Genomic DNA, 20985 nt, shown 5'->3' on the forward strand with positions numbered 1-20985 from the left:
CCAGGGTGAGGCAGGGACTGCACAGCAGGGAACCCATACTCTGGGCCTGTGCTCCAGCCCCAGTTGGCCCTAGCCCCTCTCACGCTGTATGCGCGAGGACAGGAGGGGCTGGACCTCACCCCAAGTGCCACTCTATATCAGTTTGCGTGCTGAGACTGGCATACATGCTGGGGGTTGCCAACCACTGCTGTAGGTAGCCCTTGTTATCCTAAGCATGTCACACCAACATAGATGATGAATAGTAACAGAGAGGGAGCTGTGCTAGTCTATACACTATCAACACAAAAAGCAGTCAAGTAGCACTTTAAAGCCTAGCAAAATAATTTATTAGGTGAGCTTTCGTGGGACCCACGAAAGCTCACCTAATAAATTATTTTGCTAGGCTTTAAAGTGCTACTTGACTGCTTTTTGTTTTGACAACATAGATGTGTGTGAGTTCATAGGGGCCCCTAAGGTCAGTGGCAATCTCAGTAATAAAGGGCTCAAAGTCACCTTTGCCTTCCCTCCCTGCATTCCTGCAGAGGCACAGAGGATCATGGCCACATTAAGACTCTTATAAATTCTAAATCCACTCAGAATTAACCCTTACACATAAATAAAGTGGCACTAAAGTAGATTTGGGAAGCATGTTTGTAGGAGAAACAAAGAGTCTGAAGCATGGCCTTGTGTGAGCCTTGTCTGAACCAAAGAGTGTGGGCCTTGTCTGAACCAGAGAGAGCAAGAGTTATACTATCAGTAACAGGCAGGCCCCAACAAAAGTAAATGTTTTCCTGCAAGTCAGTGTCCAGGACATGAACTCGGCACTAATGCTGCTGCTCTGCTAAAACAAATGGAAAATGTAAATGCATTCTACCAGGACAGTACAAGGACACCTCTACTTGACACACAATAAAACAGTTTGACAAAAGTGATGAATAGTTGATACTTTGTCTGAAACATCAGGAGTGAAAGCACATCATCATGTGGGTGAATAGGAATGCTTTAAAGGAAAGTACCAGGGGAGGTAACAAATGTCATTAATGAGTAAGACAACACATAAGGTGTGTATCACAGATTGTCTCAAACTATAAATGCTGGGATAACCCTGACCTCTTTGTCTATCCTAGGGGACAGTGAGACCTCTCATTACGGAGCTGAGCCCACTGTAAAGAGCATACATGTGTTAGCCTAACTGTAGGCAGCTGATACAAGTAAGATAAGACAATGCTTTATTTAAAATAAACCTGGCTTGGGAGCCTTTGTACCTCATTTGACTCTGTGGTTTTGGTGTGCTGTCTTGGAGTCTACCATGATAGCTATCTGCGCAGAGAATATGATACACAGCTGGAGCATACACACACAGCTGAAAGGTTACCATCACTGACGGAGCAAGAAACTCGTCAGGACTCTACACTGGTGACTTCTGACCAACTACAATAATATCTACTTAATAGCCCATATATCTTTGTGCATTAATAGTCCTTGATTAGTAGCCCACCCATTTACCACATAGTAGTAGATGTTGCCCTCATTCATTACCTGCTCCTTTATTATGAATCTTTCAGTGAAACTGAAGAAGGAAGCAATAAAAGCAGGGGGTCATACACAAAGATATACAGCATGTTCCCTCAGCTAACACAGCTGAAAACCATTGTACCATTTCTATCCAAGCAAAAGCCCATGGATATGACATTACAAGCTCTGAGCCAAGATGTGCAGACAATGAAATGATACAAAACTTATTTATAATGTGAAACAATCTGTTACCATGATTGCAATTAGCTAAGCCTCATTTCAGTGGCTACTGCACAGATGCATCTCCCATTAGCTTGAGAAGTGCTGCAAACAGAGTAGCAGCAGCTAAGGGATGTTGATTCGAGCCATTCTTGTCTCTTTTCTTCATTATGGATTTTCATGTGCTCAGCACCCACAACAGACAACCTCAGATGAGCTCTGCTCTCCTTTGGGAATGTGAATAAAGGCAAAGGTTTCATATTTGCTCAGTACTCAAGGAGCTGGGCTTTTTGAAAAACTGGCCTTATTGTATGCTTAACCTACCTCTGCTCAGTTTGTTTGCCCGTAAAACGGGGAATTTAGTGATCTTTCTGAAGCACTTTGGGCTCTGGGAAGAAAGGTGCTAAGAATTATTTTAAGTAACAGTATAATATAAATATATGAGAGGAAAATCTGATGGCATGATAGCACTGTGGACTAATTCACCTCCCCTAGTGCTTTTATAGGGAACAAGGGCACAGCCAGGCGAACCCCTATATTGCCCTCCTCCCAGATGTAGTTTTAGCTACTTGGAGCTGCTAGCGCAGGTATAAGTCAGAGAGACTCTGGGGTTTCCTCTAATTTACATTAGGGGACTGGCTCTGCACATACCTGTCTTTGAGTTGGGGGAATACAAGAATGCCCTTTATGTTGCCTTTACAAGCTAAGCAATGTGTCCCCCATGGTAACCACAAAGTTGTCACATGGTATTCCTCTCATTTTGTTTTTATTACACAGAATCTCATTTTACCCAATTCCAGTCCTCCTTGCAGAGCTAGAGCTTGAATTAGACTTAAAACTACCACTACAGATACCACTCTCCTGATACTAACTTTTCCTTCAGCCTTAGCAAAGCAGGTGTCTGGAAGAACGGGTATGATTGCATTTCACTATTTAATTAACAGCATAATGGTAAAGTTGGAGTAGTAATGAGGAAAACACTACTTCAACATTTTGGAGCATCAGAAATCTTGAGTTTTAGTAAAATTATGTCAAAGAGTTAGTATAATTCATGGGCTGAGATCAGAGGTTGAATTCTTCATCATTCAATCAGAATCCTACTTTTGGGCTTGCCACTTTTGTAACCCACTCTGACGTGTTGCTGCAGGCTTCTCTTTGTGACTCTGTGATCTGAATTCAAATGTGGCATTAAATTAATATTGCCATGGAATATGCCACAGAAGTGAAAGTGGAAGTTCGCCCCATTTTGCTATTAAGTAACAGGGGTCCTGATACTAGTAGTTTAAAATTACTCTAATATGGAAGCTGCATCTGACAAGTCCACACATTCTTTTTGAAGAACTCTTTCCATATTCCCTTCAAGGCACATGATGAGCAAAAATGCAACCTATTACAAAATCCATTTTGTTTTGTTTTTTTTTAATCCTTAGGCTCCTAGTGGAGCACAGGGCCTCCACAGTATTCTCCATCTCTTGTGATCCTTGGCAATACTCCTGATTTGATCCCACATGAAGTCAGCTGCTTTTACTTTGTCCAGCAAGCTTCGTCGCCATGTTTGCTTGAGATGTCCCATTTTCCTCTTTCTTTTTTAACTCCAAAAGCAAAATTGTGTTTGGTGAGCTACCTGATATTTCTTTGGATTGAAGGTTTAACAAGAATACACCATTGCAGCAAATGGAAAGAGACAGAGTAAATCTGGATTTCCAAAACTATTTATCTTTACAATAGTTTGAGAATTCACGAACATGTCTTAGCTACACTTCCATTCCTCACTGACAGCAAATTTCCCATTGATTTTGGCCCTAAATTCTAAAGCATATTTGCATTTTTAAGAGATGCTACACTGCTTGTCTGTTTGGTAAAATACCAGTTTACAGCCTTTAATACTCTGGATGGCTTCTCAAAAGAACTGTTGCCAGGAAGACTGGCATGGCCACATAGGATTAATATTACTCTGATATGAAGCCAGCATTGGCAGTCCTATCAAAGTTTGCAGCAAGGAGAACTGAAGGAAAACTCTCAAGAAATACCAGCAGAGGGGTCTGGCAGGCCATGTCACAGTGATGATAGACTGCTGAATGAGATTATGGTCCACAAAGAAAGCTGTATATGTGACAAAATAAACATGTATTAAAGCAAAATCTGCACAAGTTGATGTGATTTATAAGTCTATGAAGTACGAATGGACTATAAACAGCAGAATGTGGACTCCATGGAAGGACAATATTGAATCCAGGCAGCTGGCTTAATACACAAGTGTTGAGACGTAGTGGGACAGAATCATGATGCCCTCTGCAGAGCTCCCATCCGCATACGTGTAAATGTTGGACCATAAGGTTTCTAGAAATAAAAAGGGGAAGAAAATTCATTGGCTAGCCTTGAAAAAGCTAAAGTATGTACACAGATGGAGAGTTAGTCATTAGACTACAACAACATAGGAAGTAGCAGAATGGCTGCACATAATTGTCAAATAATTCTTGTGCCAACTTTTTTCTGTCGCTTAAACAGCTCTTCTCCCTCCCTTATGTTTACACAGCTCCCTCCCCACTCATTTACCCAGAGCAATCTGAGCCCTGCTCACCCTTTGGTTTTTTAGGTTAACCGAGCCAAGCTCTTTCAGCCTCCTCTTATAAGCAGCAGTAGTAAGAAACTACAACCCATGCCATAGCAGGAAGCCTCAAGGCAATGATGGGGTTTCCTGACATAGTACTCACGTTACTTGTCCCTTGTGACAAAGAGAAATGCATCTGCTCAACGTGGTGACACGCAGATGCACATCCCACTCACCACAATGGGAGGCAACACTGGCAAAACTGCGTATTAATGGTTCTCTCCCTGGGACAAACCCTGTCACTGTTCTCATAGATAATCTCTCTGGTCCCTTGATCATCTTAGTACTCCTGCTCTGCATCTGTTCCAGTTTGAGTTCATCTTTCTGGAACATGAGGACTGGTATTACAGGTCAAGTCTTATCAGTACCTTCTACAATGGCATTAGTACTGCTGTATCTCCAAAGGAAATACCTCACTGATACATCCTAGAACCACCCTTGCCTTTTTTTACAGCAGCAATACGCTGGTGATTCATAGTCACCCCATGACATACCTATTCAGACAGGTTGTTTTCCTCTGACATTTGCTACTGATGAGTTACCAACTTATACCAGATATTTTTATTATGAGTCCCTAGGTACCATTGCACTTTGTACAATATGAATATGCCCAGGACTGATAATCTGTGTCTCGTTCTGACTGACCACAAAAACAAGCTTCACAGTCAGTATTTCACCTGATTTAACATAGAGCATAGATATGCTCCTTCATTTCTCTGCAAGGTAAAATTCCCATTGAAAATCTGAGCCCAATTATGGAATAGTCACTGCCAATAGTATTTTTGAAGAAACAAATCTTCAAGCAGTTTAGCCAAGCTAAGTATGACCAAGAAACATTACCTTTGCTCCTGTTTCCCATTTCCTTTCACAGTAAGTCATGTCTTACACTATACTGGTTAAATAAATGAATAGTATTTACGGAGGAGGGGGTGGAAAGAGAGGAAGAGGGCATGTGGACACATACATTCTTCCATTCTGATAGTAGAATCCTGTCCCATTGAAGTCAATAGGCATTTTGCCCTTGACTACAATGGAGCTAAGATTTCACCCTGAAAGAATGACATAAAATGGCTTACATTTATATCAGAAACTCCTAGTAAGTGAATTCATATCCTCTGAACTAAAGTAGATTAAATAAACTACAAATATAGATCAGTGTTATGTGCACACTGGTTAATGTAAGTGGAAATGTATTACCACTTATTTATTATATCACTGGTATTTCAGTCTTTCAGGTTGTATCCCAACTCCACACAACCCTTTGAATACTGAATATGTTATAAGTGGTTGTTGTTTTAAAAGGATGTTGACGGGAGAGACATCTGTGTAAAGGTTGCTTTGTGTCTTTGTTTTTGTATAAAACATTTTTTCATATGCTTAAATATATTTACTGTACAGAGTTTCTAAAGTATCATTTCAAACTTAAGAACAGCCCTCAATATTACAAATTAACTCCTCAAATGAAAAGCAACTTCACTTCATTAATCTATGTCTTCTGCCTTCATCACAAACAGTAGCTTTTCTAAGAGAGAATGCATAATTAGCAAATAGAAAATGTACTTTTATTACTGCTCCATTTGAGATTCGCAGGGGGATTTCTGTCTCCATGTCATAAAAGGCATCCAAATGTCTTCTGCTTTGTATAATCAATTAATCTTATCATTCACTCATTGTGTGATGTTATGATTAACTAACATGTCATGTTATATATAATCATTGTACATTGAACAGAATTAAATTGTACGATTATAGAAGTATAAGATTAATTGATAGTCAGAAGGGATAAGCAACTAAATAAGTAGGGCTGAAACATAAGGCCTAATGGCTGATTCCTGTCAGATTTTAGTTTAGCCATATTAGGCTTAGTTTTAAGAAATGTTTGACATAAATAAGTGACCAAAGAATAAGCTAATGCCACAGGATTATAGAAAAAAAAAGATATGCCAGAAGGTGGCATTATGAAAAATTAACCATAAGATTAATTTTTGATTACAACAGACCCAGAAGTCATATTTTTTAAACACATACCCTAACTGCAGGGCACATGATGTGCATCAATGCTAATAAGCAACCTATGAAAAAATGGTGTACCCCAATATTTGAGGGTGGGGACATAATACAAATAAGGAACAAAAGAAAGTTGACCCTTTCAGGCACATGCATGGAGCATTAGGTATAGTCAGAATCACATTACAAAAGACCATGCCTGGAGTTTCAGAAAACTCTGCAGGAACCATCCATCTATTGATGATCAGTCTGTGGAGGACCCATCAGATCATAAGACTGCCTCAAAGAACATGAGCATGACAATAACTTGTCGTTGTATTTTTTAGGATTTATAATAATCCTTGGATAATCACAACTTGGTTAGTCACTTTAATAAAACTGATAAAACAGACAAGATGCTGTGAATGTGTTATTTCCTCTGGTCTTCATGTGTTTCTAGAGATTCTAGATCTGAAACAAATGACATACCTAACTTGCCCTCTCAGCTTGAAACTCTACCCACTGGAGTCAGCCCTATTGTGGTATAACATGAAATTACTGAAAATAGTAAATTAACTAATTTCACTTGACAAGACTAATTTTGTGTTCAACATGTTGCTCGTTCACAGACTGAGCTGGACAATGGTTTTATGTATTCTGCCATGGAACGGTGTGTGTTACTTTTCCAGTGCCTTCAAATCACATTTGGCAGACACACAAGCTATTTTTAAATTAGATTTTATAAATACTCTAGCCTTAGGTGTGATGTATTTGACCTGAGTACAGAAAAAGCTAGGACTCAATGCCTCAAATATATCCCATTTTGTGCCCTGATTTAGCTGCAAGCTGGTGGACTATTTTCCAGTTCCAAAAGGACATAGTGTCTTCCTAACCTTGTTTTTACAATCTCTAGCATAATCTCTCATGTTTTGATTTGTAAAGGCCTCTGTAGTGACATCAAAAGTGACCAGAAAAACTAGTCACCTGGTACAGAATGTTAATTAAAGCATGAACAAAATCATGCTGGAAGCTTCCAGACACTTCAGCAGGTAAGGGCCTCATTATGACTTTCCACCTGCCTTCAAATGTGATGATCTTCTCAGGGCTCCAAATACTCTGTCTCTCAGATCCACTCCCCCAGCAGCCATTAAATCTTTCCCTGCTGGCCAATTATCACCTTCTCAGCAGAAGAAAAACAGAATCTCACTTCTGCTAGCCAATCACGGTCAGCTGATTTATTGCAAGATATATTCTTCTCAAAAGGGCCATCTAAGAACAACCTTTTCTTTCAGCGTCCACAAGAACAAAGGGAGAAAACAGCTCTTCATGAAAGTCTCTGGAGCAGCATGTTTTTTGTCAGCCTCTTCTGAAGGGGAAACCCTCAGTTATGAAGAATAACACGGAAATGTCAGTTAATCCTAAAGCACATTCTTCAAAAATAGTTTTCCCATGAGATATTAATGAGTTTCCATTGTTTGGGAAATGGGGAGCACCTGTTTTGTTCTGCTATTCAGAATCAAAAGGAAAAAAAGGATGAGAAAGGCTGTGAAATTTCTTAAAGGGCTCATTTGAAGATTAATTTAAACTCCTAAAATACTGAACAGATTTAATTATAAATTCTCTGAAAATTCATTTTTGACTTAGGGGCTAAGTGCTGTATTTGGGAAGAATATGCTATGCTCTTCATGTATAAGAAAGAGGACGAATCCCTGCCTCGGGTACCAAACTTCCCCTTAACTAAGGAACTGCAACTATTGTCTCCATAATATGTATATACGGAGATAAATAGAACCCCATTTACTGGCACATAATACGTAGCATACTTCACAAAGTACTAGGTTTAATAAGGCTATTATGCATTCCAAATGCATTTTTGCCAAAATGTAGATTTAGGTTGTCCAAAAACATTGCATAAACTTCTGACAAATATGCAAAATTGTTTTGGTCAAATAACTGACCAAAATGTTTCATTCTGGCACTTTAAAAATATTCCATTTAGAAACAGAGAGATATTTTGATTTTGGATTTTGGTTTTTAAATTGAAATGGAAAACCAAAACTGAACATTTTGTTCCAAATCATGCAACGCATTAAATATGACCAGAAAATTAAATGTTTTTTTTATTCGCTGAAAATTAAAAAAAAAAAACAAAAAACAGATGCAGGTTGACTCAAAACAATTTCTCCCCGGTTTGGCCACCAAACCGAGAAAAATCCAAAATCAGTTATTTGCATCATTCAAATTCATATGGCTTCCTAATTAAGCAGGTCTTAACAAATGGGACTAGGAGTACACCATCTCTGGAGGATACTAAAGTTTCTGTGAAAAGCAAACAAGCCAAAATGCAAATTTCTTTAAACAAAAAAGTGCAGATCAATAATTGTTTTAGAACAATTATGTGATAAGTGGGGATTTCTTTTTGATCACTTTCCAAAATATTATCTATTGTGATATTAGGGACGAGTATATCCAGACAAAAAAGAAGCACTTGGTATCTCTGGCTGATTGGAATGCATTCATCTGACATTAATTTTTCAAGCAATAACTGCATAGAATGATTAATATATGAAGCTCTCTCATACTATTAAAAAGCTCATATTACATTTCATGTTCTAATAAAGATGTCCTCTTACTGAAAGCTCCTTATGTGTTTACAAATGTGGAGAAGAGACATGGTGGTAAAGCCCTGAGAAACATATTACAACAATGCACATATGCCAACATTGTTTACTTTTCAATGACTTTGCTGGTTAAATTAACGGAAAGGAGTGTAAAGGTCTCATAAACAACAACCATTCAGCAGAGCATGCAGTAATCATTTAACATTAACATCAGTAGCAGAGATTTAATGGATACTTTCCATAGTGGAGAAAGTGAAATGCTGGAATAAGCAGGAACAGAGGGGGCACACGATTTCCACAGTTAGTAAAATTATTTATTGCAAACCTGTGCTGTGAATTTAGCCTTTCCTACTTGACAAATCCCCACAAGAGCCCCTGCCCTTGCTGCCCTGCTCCCGCCCCACATCTCCCTAGCCATCCAGCTGGAACCTGGGCAGTGACTGGTGGCCATGCAGCCACACCTGACAGCCCCTCTTGCCTCTTCTCCCCCCATGCACCTCACCAAAGCCGAGATCGCTGCACTCGCACTATGCCGCTACCTCCCTGTGGTCCCAGCCCCATCCCCATCCCCATCCCAACCCCACATGGGACCCTGGATCCGGGGCAGTAGGGGTACCCACTGCCACTGCAGCACATGGCCCATCACCCTGGCCGAGGAGTGACGCCCCCCACTGCATCCCCCATCCATATTGTATATCATTCAAACCCCTTCCCAACTCCCCAGTCTAGTTGGTTACTTTGGAAAAATTATGTTGTCACTTGTTTGTTGTTTCAGAAAAGGATATATTTTTCACCACCCCAGTGTTCCTTGTGAATGGTGGGAAAGTGGTGATGGGTGGGTGTTCAGGAGGCGGGGGGGTGGAGGGTGCCTAGGGGAGGGTCACTGGCACCACCAGGCACAGGCCGCCTGGAGGGCCTCCCTCATGTGCACCCCATCCTGGTCCACCTGGTGACACAGGGCAGCGGCCAGGTGCTTGAAGAGCGGTGCGGCCTCAGCCACTCACCACTGTATGAAAACCTCCTGCTTCCTCTCCACAATATTGTGGAGAGCACAACATGCTCCCACAACAATGGGCACATTTTGGGGGCTGACCTCCAGCCACATCAAGAGGCACCATAAGCACCCCTTTAGGTGCCCAAACGCCTGCTCAATGGGGTTGCGGGCCTGGCTGAGGCAGGTGTTGAACAGGTCCTCACTGGGGTCCCTGTGGCCCGTGCAGGGCTTGATGAGCCACAGGTGTAGGGGGTACGCAGCATCAGCCACTGTGCACAGAGCATGGTTATGTTCCCAACTGGGCGCTCCCATGAGGGGGGGATGTAGGTCCCTGCCTCCATCCTGCACCTAAGCCACAAGTTTCTGAAGATCCGGGCATCGTGGGCCTGGCCTGACCAGTCCGCAAAGATGTTCAAGAACAACCCTTTAGCAGCGATGAGGGCCTGGAGAACCACGGAGTGGTACCCTTTCCAGTTGATGAAGCCACCCATGCTGTGTCGCAGGAACTGGATCGCTATGTGGGTCCCTTCCAGCACGCCAAAGCAGTTTGGGAACCTGAGCTTGGCAAATCCCACGATGGTGGCATCAAGGTCCCTGATGCAACCAACCAGGAGCAGGAGGCGGCAGAGTGCTCTGGGATCCCCACCCTCCTCTGTGGAGGCCCCTCCCCTATCCCTGTACCAGGTGCACACCCAGGCTGGCTTACTTCCATGGGGAGGACCCTGACGGTGGTCTTGACCACCCCAAACCGGTGTCCAACCAACTGGTTGCTGTCTGGGGTGGCCAGCTTCCAGACAGCGATCACAATCCTCTTCTCCAGGGAGAGCACAGGCCCCATCCAGGTGTCCTGGTAATAGAGAGCAGAGGCCAGCCAGTGACATAAGTCCAGGAATAGGCCCCTCCTCAGTCAGAAATTCTGAAGCCAGTGGTTGTTGTCCCAGTCTCACCACTCAGCACTGGTGGAATAGTTCCACAGGCGCTGTCTGACCTGGTGGAGGGGGCACGCACCTTGCAACATGGGAGGGGCCTGCAGGAACGCAGGTAGGTGACTGGCAATCCACAGCCACTGCAGGACAGCCATGAGCAGTGTGGACAGCAGGCTGGTGACAGCATCAAGGAGTTCCCCATTGGGGAGCTGGTGGGGATCCATGCAGGTCTCTGCAGTGGCTCAGCTGCACTCTGCTCTGTGCATGTGTTTACAGAGAGGGTGTTGGGGAGGGGCCCTTTAAGTGAGCGGCTGGCTGCGGTTCCCGGAAGGGCTTGTCAGCCATGCAACCCTGTCCATGGCATTTCCCCCTTTGTTCTTTCAAAAAAAGAGAGACCAGGGCTGCGTAGCTGCTCACTTTCAAAAGGACAGAGGGCTCCTTTGAAAGGGCAAATCAATGGTTCTATCCGCTTTTTGTGTGTAGCTGCTTTCTTTCGAAAGGCGAGCTTTCGGATGGTAGCTTTCAAAGGTTTGCCTTTTGAAACTGTGCTGTAGTGTGGACACAGCTAGTGTGTGATTTGTTACTTAAGTTACATGGTATTATAACTACTTTTTGATCAGGTGACAAACTTCTGAAGGTAGAGAATGAGTAACACCAAATAATGGAATTCCAACATGAATTTTTGGATGCACATCAGTTTGTGCTAAAAATAGTTTTAAATTTCACAAATGATTTTGGGATATGCTAACACCTTGTAGCTGTTTGCATAGTCACGCATAATGAACTTTTTAAGATTCACACGTACTTTGTGTTTCATGTATTCACATAATTCTGTGTCCCCAAGACTAAGATAAACCAAACTCAAACCTTTTATTCATGAAAATACTTGCAAACTGATTCCTAGCTCTATTAAATACAAGGTGTTAGCTAAATTATATGTATTGTTTGGGGAAACTAATCTGTCTATGTGATGGGACAAGTGCTCCAGTGACACAAAGAAGCAGAATATAAATGAAGTAACTGAAGGTGTTTCCATTTACACCTGAAGAAAATTTGGCCCCATAACTCAATCAGAAAAAATTTTTACAGCAATGTGTTGACAATTACCGTGGTATTGTTACATAACACACATAAGGCGTGTTGCATCTCTACATTTTATTTAAGAATAGGACATCTCATAGTTCAATATGGGAAAAATGTTAAGTTGTCTTTTAATCAAACTCCAAAATTATGAATTGTCAATTGTCTGAGAAATAGTGAAAACAGTATTAACATTTTATATTTATAAAGTATTTTATCTGTTGGTATTCCATAACACTTTATTACACACTGATTCCTGAACAAAGGGACACTATCCGGGAAGGCTTAAGAAGCATTCTGAAACAGTTTTTGAAACATACACCACATACATTGAGGGTGGGGAAGTGACCCACAATGTCTGAGGTCTTGTTCCTAACTAAAACAAAAAAAGGGTTGTAGAACATAGCTAGAATATTAGAAGTCCCCTCCTTCCAAATACCTGACAAATTTTGATGGCTTCTCATGGAACACAAGGACTTCTTGACTCTTCCTGAAATGAGAAAGATGACTGTTCATTACTGTCGCTGAGCAAAATTACAGCTCATCAGTAAATATATCATCAGTGCCTCTAGTATGAAATTAATCTATCATCACTACACAGTATATAATTCATGAATTGCTAATCACTCTCAGACATAGCAACCATGAAAAAGAAGGCATCTGCAAAGAAACAGCACATATCTGCAAAAGAAAGATTGCCAACACTCTTATAAATGTGTAACTTTGATTAAAAAGACATAAAACCTAATAACTGCATCTTCTTGTTACCTCTGTAATGGAAGATTTTAAAATTGGGTAAAATCAAAAGCAAATATAAACCACTAAAATATGCTGATAATAGCCATAGAGAAGAATTATAGTGTAGAAAGGAGGAGAAAACAGTCAGTACAAACCCTTACTTATATCACAGATGTTAAGCAACTACTTTTGGCACCACTGCAGCTAAAATATTAGAGGAGAAATAGAGAAACCAGAAACAAAAGATAGGGAGTTAATAGCATATGAACTAAGAAACAAGGAGGAACAGCACTGGAAAGCAAAGCCTGTGCTAGCACAAGAGACAGGGAATATATAGATCAAGAAAAAATGGTCTGAGAATATTAAAGCAATGAACCATGCTGGCAGATGTATGAGCTCCTTATGGTGCTAATCAAAGCTAATCTGGAGCAGCTAGGTTGATAAATACTGGCGATCATGCTAGAATATAACATATGTAAAAAGCAAAGCTGCTACATAAAAGTTATGTTTTGCCATAAATCAGGCAAGTTTGAACTTCCAGCCCACAGGCCAGATCCAGCCCACGACAAGTCTCTGTGATGTGTGCCAGAATCTCCTACCTTTGGTACACTTCGTGGGGCTGGAGTCCCAAGCACAGGCTAGACCTGTTGAAGGGAAAAGTTATGGTGCCAGACTGCTCAACTATCCCTGTGGCCCTTAAGGGGTGGGGCAATCAGGGAAGCTTGGCTCAGAGAGCGCCTGTACCCACCCCCAGCTCCCACTGGCTGGGAATTATGGCCAAAGAAGGCTGCTGTGGTAGCAACTGCAAGCGTAGGCAGACTGTACAGCCCAGAGCCTCCTGACCATATCGTCTGGTCTGGGAGTGACACTGGGCTGGGGCACAGGGGAACCCTGCCCCCCACCTCCTACTCTGCCCTCATTGTGTCACTGACCAGAAGCCCCCCCAAGGTAAGCAGTTCCTGGAGTATGGAAGGGGGCTTGGGGCCAGGACTGAGGAAAGTCTGGCCTTAGGGCAAGCTGGGTGCCTTGGGCCTCATGCCTTCAGGGCCCCGCACTCCCACCAGCTGGGCCCCACTGTCAGTGTGCCACCTTGGCCCCCAACCATCTGCTGGGCCCCTCTGTCAGCATGCTACCTTGGCACAAACTCTTTGGCAGGGCCTGGGCTGGGATGTGGGAGGGTATCAGGGTTGAAGGATCTGGACCAGGTGCCATTTACCTCATGCTAGAAGGACAGTCAGGACACGGCAGGGGTTAGCCTCCCCACACTCCCTGTGGCCCCACGCTGCTCCCAGAAATGGCCATGATATGGTCAGGAGATTCTGAGCTAAGCACATTGCCTGTACCCACAGGTACCCCCAACAGCTGTCATTGGCTGTGATTCCTGGCCAGTGGGAGTGGCTGGGGTGGCACCTGTGTAAACAGGCAGGTGCATGCAGACTCTGAGCAAAACTTCTCTCGTGACCTCTGTGCTGAGGGGCTGCAGTAACAACTGAACAGCCTGGCACTGTAGCTTCTGTCTGCAGTGGGACTAGCTGGTGCTTGTGACCCCAGGCATACAGAGGGTCCAAGGGTAAGGGCTTCTGGCATGTGGCACATAGACTTGCTATGAGCCAGATGAAATTTAGCAGGCAGGCAGGTCACCACCCTTGACCTAGCCTTATCTCCGGTATAACACACATTGTAGAGCTTTTCCAAACATAACTGTTTAACTAAATTGTATTTTAGAAAAAAAAATCCACTCTCAATTTAGAAGTGTTCAGTGATGGAGAATCCACAGGCTTTGGTGAATTATTCCAGTGATTAATTACCCTCTGAGTACTTAGTACTATATAGCACTTTATATTTTCACAGCACAGCTCCCACTGATTTCATTTGCAGTTGTGAATGTTCAGAACTTCTTTAAATCGGACTGCACAGAATAAACTTGGGCACCCAGAAAATGAAGCACATGCAGTTAATGTTCAGCTATGGGAAGCAGTTTAAACATACGTACCCAGTATCACGTAGGGACTCTATGATAGAAGTAGGGCTAGAACACAATTTTCTGTGGGAGCTTTCATCTCTCTTTACAGAAAGGAAAAGGACAGTCTGATGGTAAAGTCCTGTCTCATTTACTACAAGCCTTCCAATGCCTGAAGCAACTGAGGGAGGGTCCTATAGACAAACAGCCTGCTTCACTGTGGCTGTCTCAGAACAGGTCAACACTGTGCACTCCGTGAGGCAAGGGAGGAGAAAATAGTATCTGATCACAGAGTGAAAGACTGTATCATAAAGTGTATACACAGTTGTGTTCCTTGCACTTGAGTGCTTGACTGTGCAGCGCAGACCTGGAACAGTGGAGGTACAGTGCTAGTCTGGCATTATGGCAGGCTTGCCTCTGGAGGGTGCTGGTCTAGGTGGTGCCAGTGGTTTATCTCTAATGATCAGGGCTGAGCCTGCAGTCATCTCAACGAGATCTACTGCAACCTTAAAAGTGCCCAGGGTAGAGGTGGCTCCAAAACCTCCACTGGACAGTGTCCCGCTGGAGAGTCCCTGTGAGCCAGACTTTACAATGCCTTCTGGGGTGTTGGATCAGATAACATGAGCTCTTGCTGCCTGGGAGCTAAGTTCCCCCCAGGAGCAGCGAAGCATCCCTGAGCAGTCTCGCAGATCTCTTTGAGGAGAGCAGCCCCTGTCTGCCTTTTTATGGTGCCTGTGAGTAGAGTGGTCTGAGGACGATGCTCCTTGCTGTGATGCCAGGAATCGCTGGTGCCAAGGGTCTCTCACATGAGAGTCCTTCCTCAGCACTGAGTAACGCCAATGCCGGGGCACTGTGCACTGACATTCTAGGCCCCAAGACTCGCTGGTTAGATGTGGCTAGATGGAGTGTTTTAAACAAAAAAATCACATTCCTTTTTAGCTGTGAGCCTGACAGCCTTGCAGATCTTGCAGCAGACTGATACACCTCCCACAGACACCTCTGGCAAGAGTGGTGGCGGGGTCACTTTTTGGCATGGGCTGGTAGCATACACTGCAACACTAAAGCACAGCACAGACCCCAAGACGGGGTGAGAGGATAGAGGATGTTGAGCAGGACCATCCCTATAACAACTATGCTAAACTACACAAATGGCTAGCTACTAAAACTCATGCACTCTTGCATCTGATGAAGTGGGTCTTGCCCACAAAAGCTTATGCTCCAAAGTATCTGTTAGTCTATAAGGTGCCATAGGAATTCTTGTTGTTTTACTAAAACAAAAGAACTGAATAACTAAGCTAAGAGAGCACTTGCAAGGCAAACAAAATGCAGTTTCAGAGGCTGCCACAGATAAGAAGGACCTGAAGGGGATCAGGTCAGGGTCCTAAATTGAGTCCCATGAAGGCACCACTCCTGGGGGTTCTCCAGATGATCCAACAGGGACTGTGAAGGGAAAGAGTTTCCAATAACTGTGCACACCTGATTGAAATGAACTGAATTGAATGTGAACAAATATTTGAAGAAAAATTGGTAGTAGTAGTGCAGAAAAGGATCTGAAGGTTATTGAGTATCACAAATTGAATTCAAGTCAACAATGTGATACAGTTCCCAAAAAGGCTAATAGGATGCTGCAGTTACCAAAAGTCACCCGTGTGGCGTCCTTACAGGTCTCTTCCTCCATCAGTGATGATAACTCACAAAAAATAGTGCTTTCTTTAGCAACTGTCCCATGGAAATTAATGGGATTGATCTAACATGAAGTTGCTGTTCAATCAATATACGTAATGGAATCCAGCCTGAAGTAACTTTTCATTCATTGGTTTTAAAATATTTGGCCTCTGGAATCTATACAATAATTCAGGTAAAATATTCAGCCTCATCATTCTTAACCCATTTACTCACCATTTTTTTTCTAGAGATGTACTAACTAATATTTCTTTCTAAAGTACCAAGCTGCAAACAAACAAACAAAAATGTGCCGTAAGGTACCTTTATTGACAATTTCTTTACAAATGTCATGCGAGGTGCCAAAATCTAATTCACAAAAACAAAACAAACAGAAAACAACAACCAACATTAGCAATACCAGGGGTATGAGTAATGTACCTCGTATTAAAGGAGGAGACTGACATAATAGGCATCACAGAAACCCAGTGGAATGAGAACAATCAGTGGGACACAATCTTACCGGGATACAAAATATATCAGAAGGACAGAATAGGTTGTGTGGGTGATGAAGTGGCACTGTTTGTGAACGATAATGTAGAATCAAATGAAGTAAAAATCTTAAATGAATCAAACTGTTCCATAGAATCAATATGGATAGTAGTTCCATTCTCTAATAAGAATACAGCAGTAGGGATATATCATCGACCACTTGAACAGGACAGTGATAGTGCCCTTGAAATGTTCAGGGAGATTAGAGACTACCAAAATAAAAAACTCAGTAATAATAGGGGACTTCAATTATCCCCATATTGACTGGGTACATGTCACCTCAGGATGAGATGCAGAAATAAAGTTTCTCGATGCCTTAAATGACTGCTTCTCGGAGCAGCTAGTACAAGAACCCACCAGGGGAGAGGCAATTCCTGATTTAGTACTGAGTGGAACACAGCATCTGGTCCAGGAGGTAACTATTACAGGACTGCTTGGGAATAGTGATCATAATATAATAAATAACATTTAACATTCCTGTGTTGGGAAGAGCACCTCAGCAGTCCAACAGTCTGGCACTTAATTTTAAAAACGGGAATTACACAAAAATGAGGAGGTTAGCTAAAAAGAAATTAAAAGGTACAGTGACTATAGTAAAACCCCTGAAAGCTGCCTGGACGATTTTCAAGGACACCATAATAGAGGCCCAACTTAAATGTATACCCCAAACTAAGAAAACGTAGTAAGAGACCTAAAAAAGAGCCACCATGGCTTAACAACCATGTAAAAGAAGCAATGAGAGATAAAAAGGCATCTTTTAAAAAGTAGAAGTCCAATCCTAGAAAGCTAAATAAGAAGGAACATAAATGCTGCCAATAAAGTGTAAAAATGTCATAAGAAAAGCCAAAAAAGGTTTTGAGGAACAGCTGCTCAAAAACTCAAAACGTAATAGCAAAATGTTTTTAAGTACATTAGAAGCAGGAAGCCTGCTGAACAACCAGTGGGGCCCCGAGGCGATCGAGATACAAAAGGAGCAATTAAGGATGATAAATTGTTGCGAAGAGATTAAATAATTTCTTTGCTACAGTCTTCATGGCTGAAGATGTTAGGGAGATTCCCAAACCTGCACCATCCTTTGTGGGTGATAACTCTGAGGAACTGTCCCAGAGTAAAGTGTCATTAGAGAAGTTTTGGAACAAACTATTAAACCTTAACAGTAAGAAATCACTGGGACCAGATGGCATTAACCCAAGGGTTCTGAAAAAACTCAAGATGTGAAATTGCAAAAGTTATTAACTGTGATTTGTAACCTATCCTTTAAATCAGCTTCTGTACCCAAGGACTAGAAGACAGCCAACATAATGCCAATATTTAATAAGGGCTCTAGAGGTGACCCGGGCAATTACAGACCAGTAAGTCTAATGTCGGTACTGGGCAAATTAGTCAAAACAATGGTAAAGAATAAATTTGTCAGACATGTAGAAGAACATAATTTGTTGGGCAAAAATCAACATGGTTTCTGTAAAGGGAAATCATGTCTTACTAATCTATTAGAACTCTTTGAAGGGGTTAACAAACATGCAAACAAGGGGGATCCAGTAGATATAGTATACTTAGATTTCCAGAAAGCCTTTGATAAAGTCCATCACCAAAGGCTCTTGTGTAAATTATGTTGTCATGGGATAAGAGGGAAGATCCTTTCATGGATTGAGAAATAGTTAAAATACAGAAAAGAAAGGGTAGGAATAAATGGTAAATTTTCTGAATGGAGAAGGGTAACAAGTGGTTTTCCCAAGAGTCAGTTCTAGGACCAATCCTATTCAACTTACTCATAAATGATCTAGAAAAAGGGATAAGTAGTGAGGTGGTAAAGTTTGCGGACAATACTGAACTGTTCAAAATAGTCAAGACAAAAGCAGAGTGTGAAGAACTTCAGAAAGATCTCACCAAACTCAGTGATTGGGCAACAAAATGGCAAATAAAATTTAATCAGGATAAGTGAAAAGTAATGCACATTGGAAAAAATAAGAGAGTTCAAAGAAGAGCTAGATAAATTCATGGAGGTTAGGTCCATAAAAGGCTATTAGCCAGGGGGTTGGAATGGGGTCCCTGGCCTCTGTTTGTCAGAGACTGGAGGTGGATGGCAGGAGACAAGCTGCTTGATCACGGTCTTCGGTCCACCTCCTCTGGGGCACCATGCACTGGCCACGGTCAGCAGTCGGGAAGCTGGGCTAGATGGACCTTTGGTCTGACCCAGTAACAGACATTCTTATGTTCTTATGCACTTGCTTTAAAAATTAACTGGGGGTGGGAAGAGGGTTGACTGTAATTGTATAAGGGGTGTATACAATCTGCTTTGTGCACTGTTGCCATAGAATAAAAGTGAAAGAACCAAGATCGCTCTGCATTTTCAGGTCCAGGGTACCAACGTGCAGAGATCACAGCGGAGGAGCAGGAAAAGCTAATATAAATATTTCTTGCTTTTGTAGCTCTTTAAAAATCCCTTTCATGTTCCAGCTCAGTGCAAGAGTCCTTACATCAGGGATGGATAAACTACGGCCCACAGGCTGCACCAGGGCTTTTACCAATAGTAGTGCAGCCAGGGTAAAGGAGGCTCCATGCTAGCTGTGGCCCTGTGCCACTCCTGGAAGAGGCCGACACATCCCTGCATTCCCTGGAACGGGCAGTGGGGGAGGTAGAGGGCTCTGCCCATTGCCATAACAAGGTGTTATCTCCATAGCTCCCATTGGCCAGAACCAAGGAACCATAGCCAATGGATGCTGCGGGAGGAGTGCCTGCAGGTGAGGACATTGTGTGGAGCCACTTACTCACCCCCTCCCCAGGAGTTACTTCTGGACATGTCAACTGCTTCCGGGAACAGCGCGGAGCCAAGGTAGTGGGGACACAGCCTGCCTTACCCCTGTTGCCCCACTGCCCGGGAGCCACTCTAGTGGGACCTGGCTGCAGCTTCCACATCAAATCCCTCCCATACCCCAATCCCCTGCCCTAAATCCCCTCTTCCACTCCACATCCACACCCACACCACAGCCCTACATTCATGGACCACCATATAATTTCCCTGCCAAGGTGTGGAAACAGGCCAAAATGTTTGTCCACCCCTGCATTATGTATTCAGAATGTGATAATAAAGGCATATGACTTTGTCGCCTGTCCCCTGAGGGATCCTCCCCAAACACTCCTACTCATCCTTTAATGCAGTTGCTTCTGTAAGAGCCACAGATGAGCAGTATCAAGCACAGCAGAGGTGGTGAACTAGCTCTGATTTCAGTCAGTCATCTCAGAGTAAGCTCAGAATAACTCTGCCTCCCTGTGGAGTGTTCTGCTTTGCACTGTTCAAGGGGCTCAAAGCAACCGTAAAGTCAGTGCAGTCAGTCTGTGGCACACAGCTAGAGCAGACGTTACACCAGCTCAGCAATATAAGCATTTCCAGTGCACCGTGAAGTCACAGATATTCCTGACTCTTGGAACAGCCTCTGGGAGGCAACACATACCAGCTTTCAGGCTGCTCTGAATTTACAGTGGTCAATGGAACAGCAGTCCCATGGCCTCAAACTGTTGAAGGCATAAAGAATTCTACAGTGCCTACTTTCAGTTCCAAATACAGCTGAGGATCTGACGCTCTACAGGGGAACGTAGCATGAAAAGAATGTCTGTAAACAGCTACAAAGGCAAGCAGAATTTTGTGCAGGCTTTTCCTGTGCCTCTTGCACAATCCTCACACGCTGATGTCCTGGCCCTGACACAAACATATTTCATGATTTCATTCTTGCTGTGCAGCACGGATACAGGGATACTGAACACTTAAATGGACCAATCAATTATCTCAAACTCCATTTCAGAACAAATATTACTTGTACATAACACTGCTATTTAGGGGTTTATTTTTTAGAGAAAAATCAGTTAAGGTACCCTACCTTGAAATTTTGCAAATAATTAATACAGGCTGGATGTAAGAGGGGAAGGTGGAGGGAGTGGAGATTAGTGCCTATTTATTATCGGAATCTTTAAAAATCCTTGCTTGTTAAGAGGATTTTGTAGGTTAGATTAACCTTTTTAAGACTAAAAAGGGAGAGTTACATATTCAACAACTTGAATTTATACAGGATCTCATTTCAATGGTTTTACTCCAGATTTAAAATATTATGCCTGACAGCTGAACTTGACCTGCTAGTTTGTAACAT

General features: G+C 42.6%; 1 long non-coding RNA gene across 1 annotated transcript in view; it reads right to left on the bottom strand.

Annotated features, from left to right (window-relative positions):
- Positions 1-2267: 2267 nt before the first annotated feature.
- Positions 2268-20985, bottom strand: part of LOC142019165 (uncharacterized) — a 32503-nt gene continuing 13785 nt past the window's right edge. The window contains exons 2-4 of the long non-coding RNA XR_012647002.1: positions 12371-12421; positions 10632-10772; positions 2268-4053 (exon numbers count right to left, since the gene is read on the bottom strand). This is a non-coding gene — a long non-coding RNA (uncharacterized LOC142019165). The remainder of the gene's footprint in view (positions 4054-10631; positions 10773-12370; positions 12422-20985) is intronic.

This window comes from Carettochelys insculpta, chromosome 11, assembly GCF_033958435.1.
Source record: "Carettochelys insculpta isolate YL-2023 chromosome 11, ASM3395843v1, whole genome shotgun sequence".
NCBI classification, from domain to species: Eukaryota; Metazoa; Chordata; order Testudines; family Carettochelyidae; genus Carettochelys; species Carettochelys insculpta.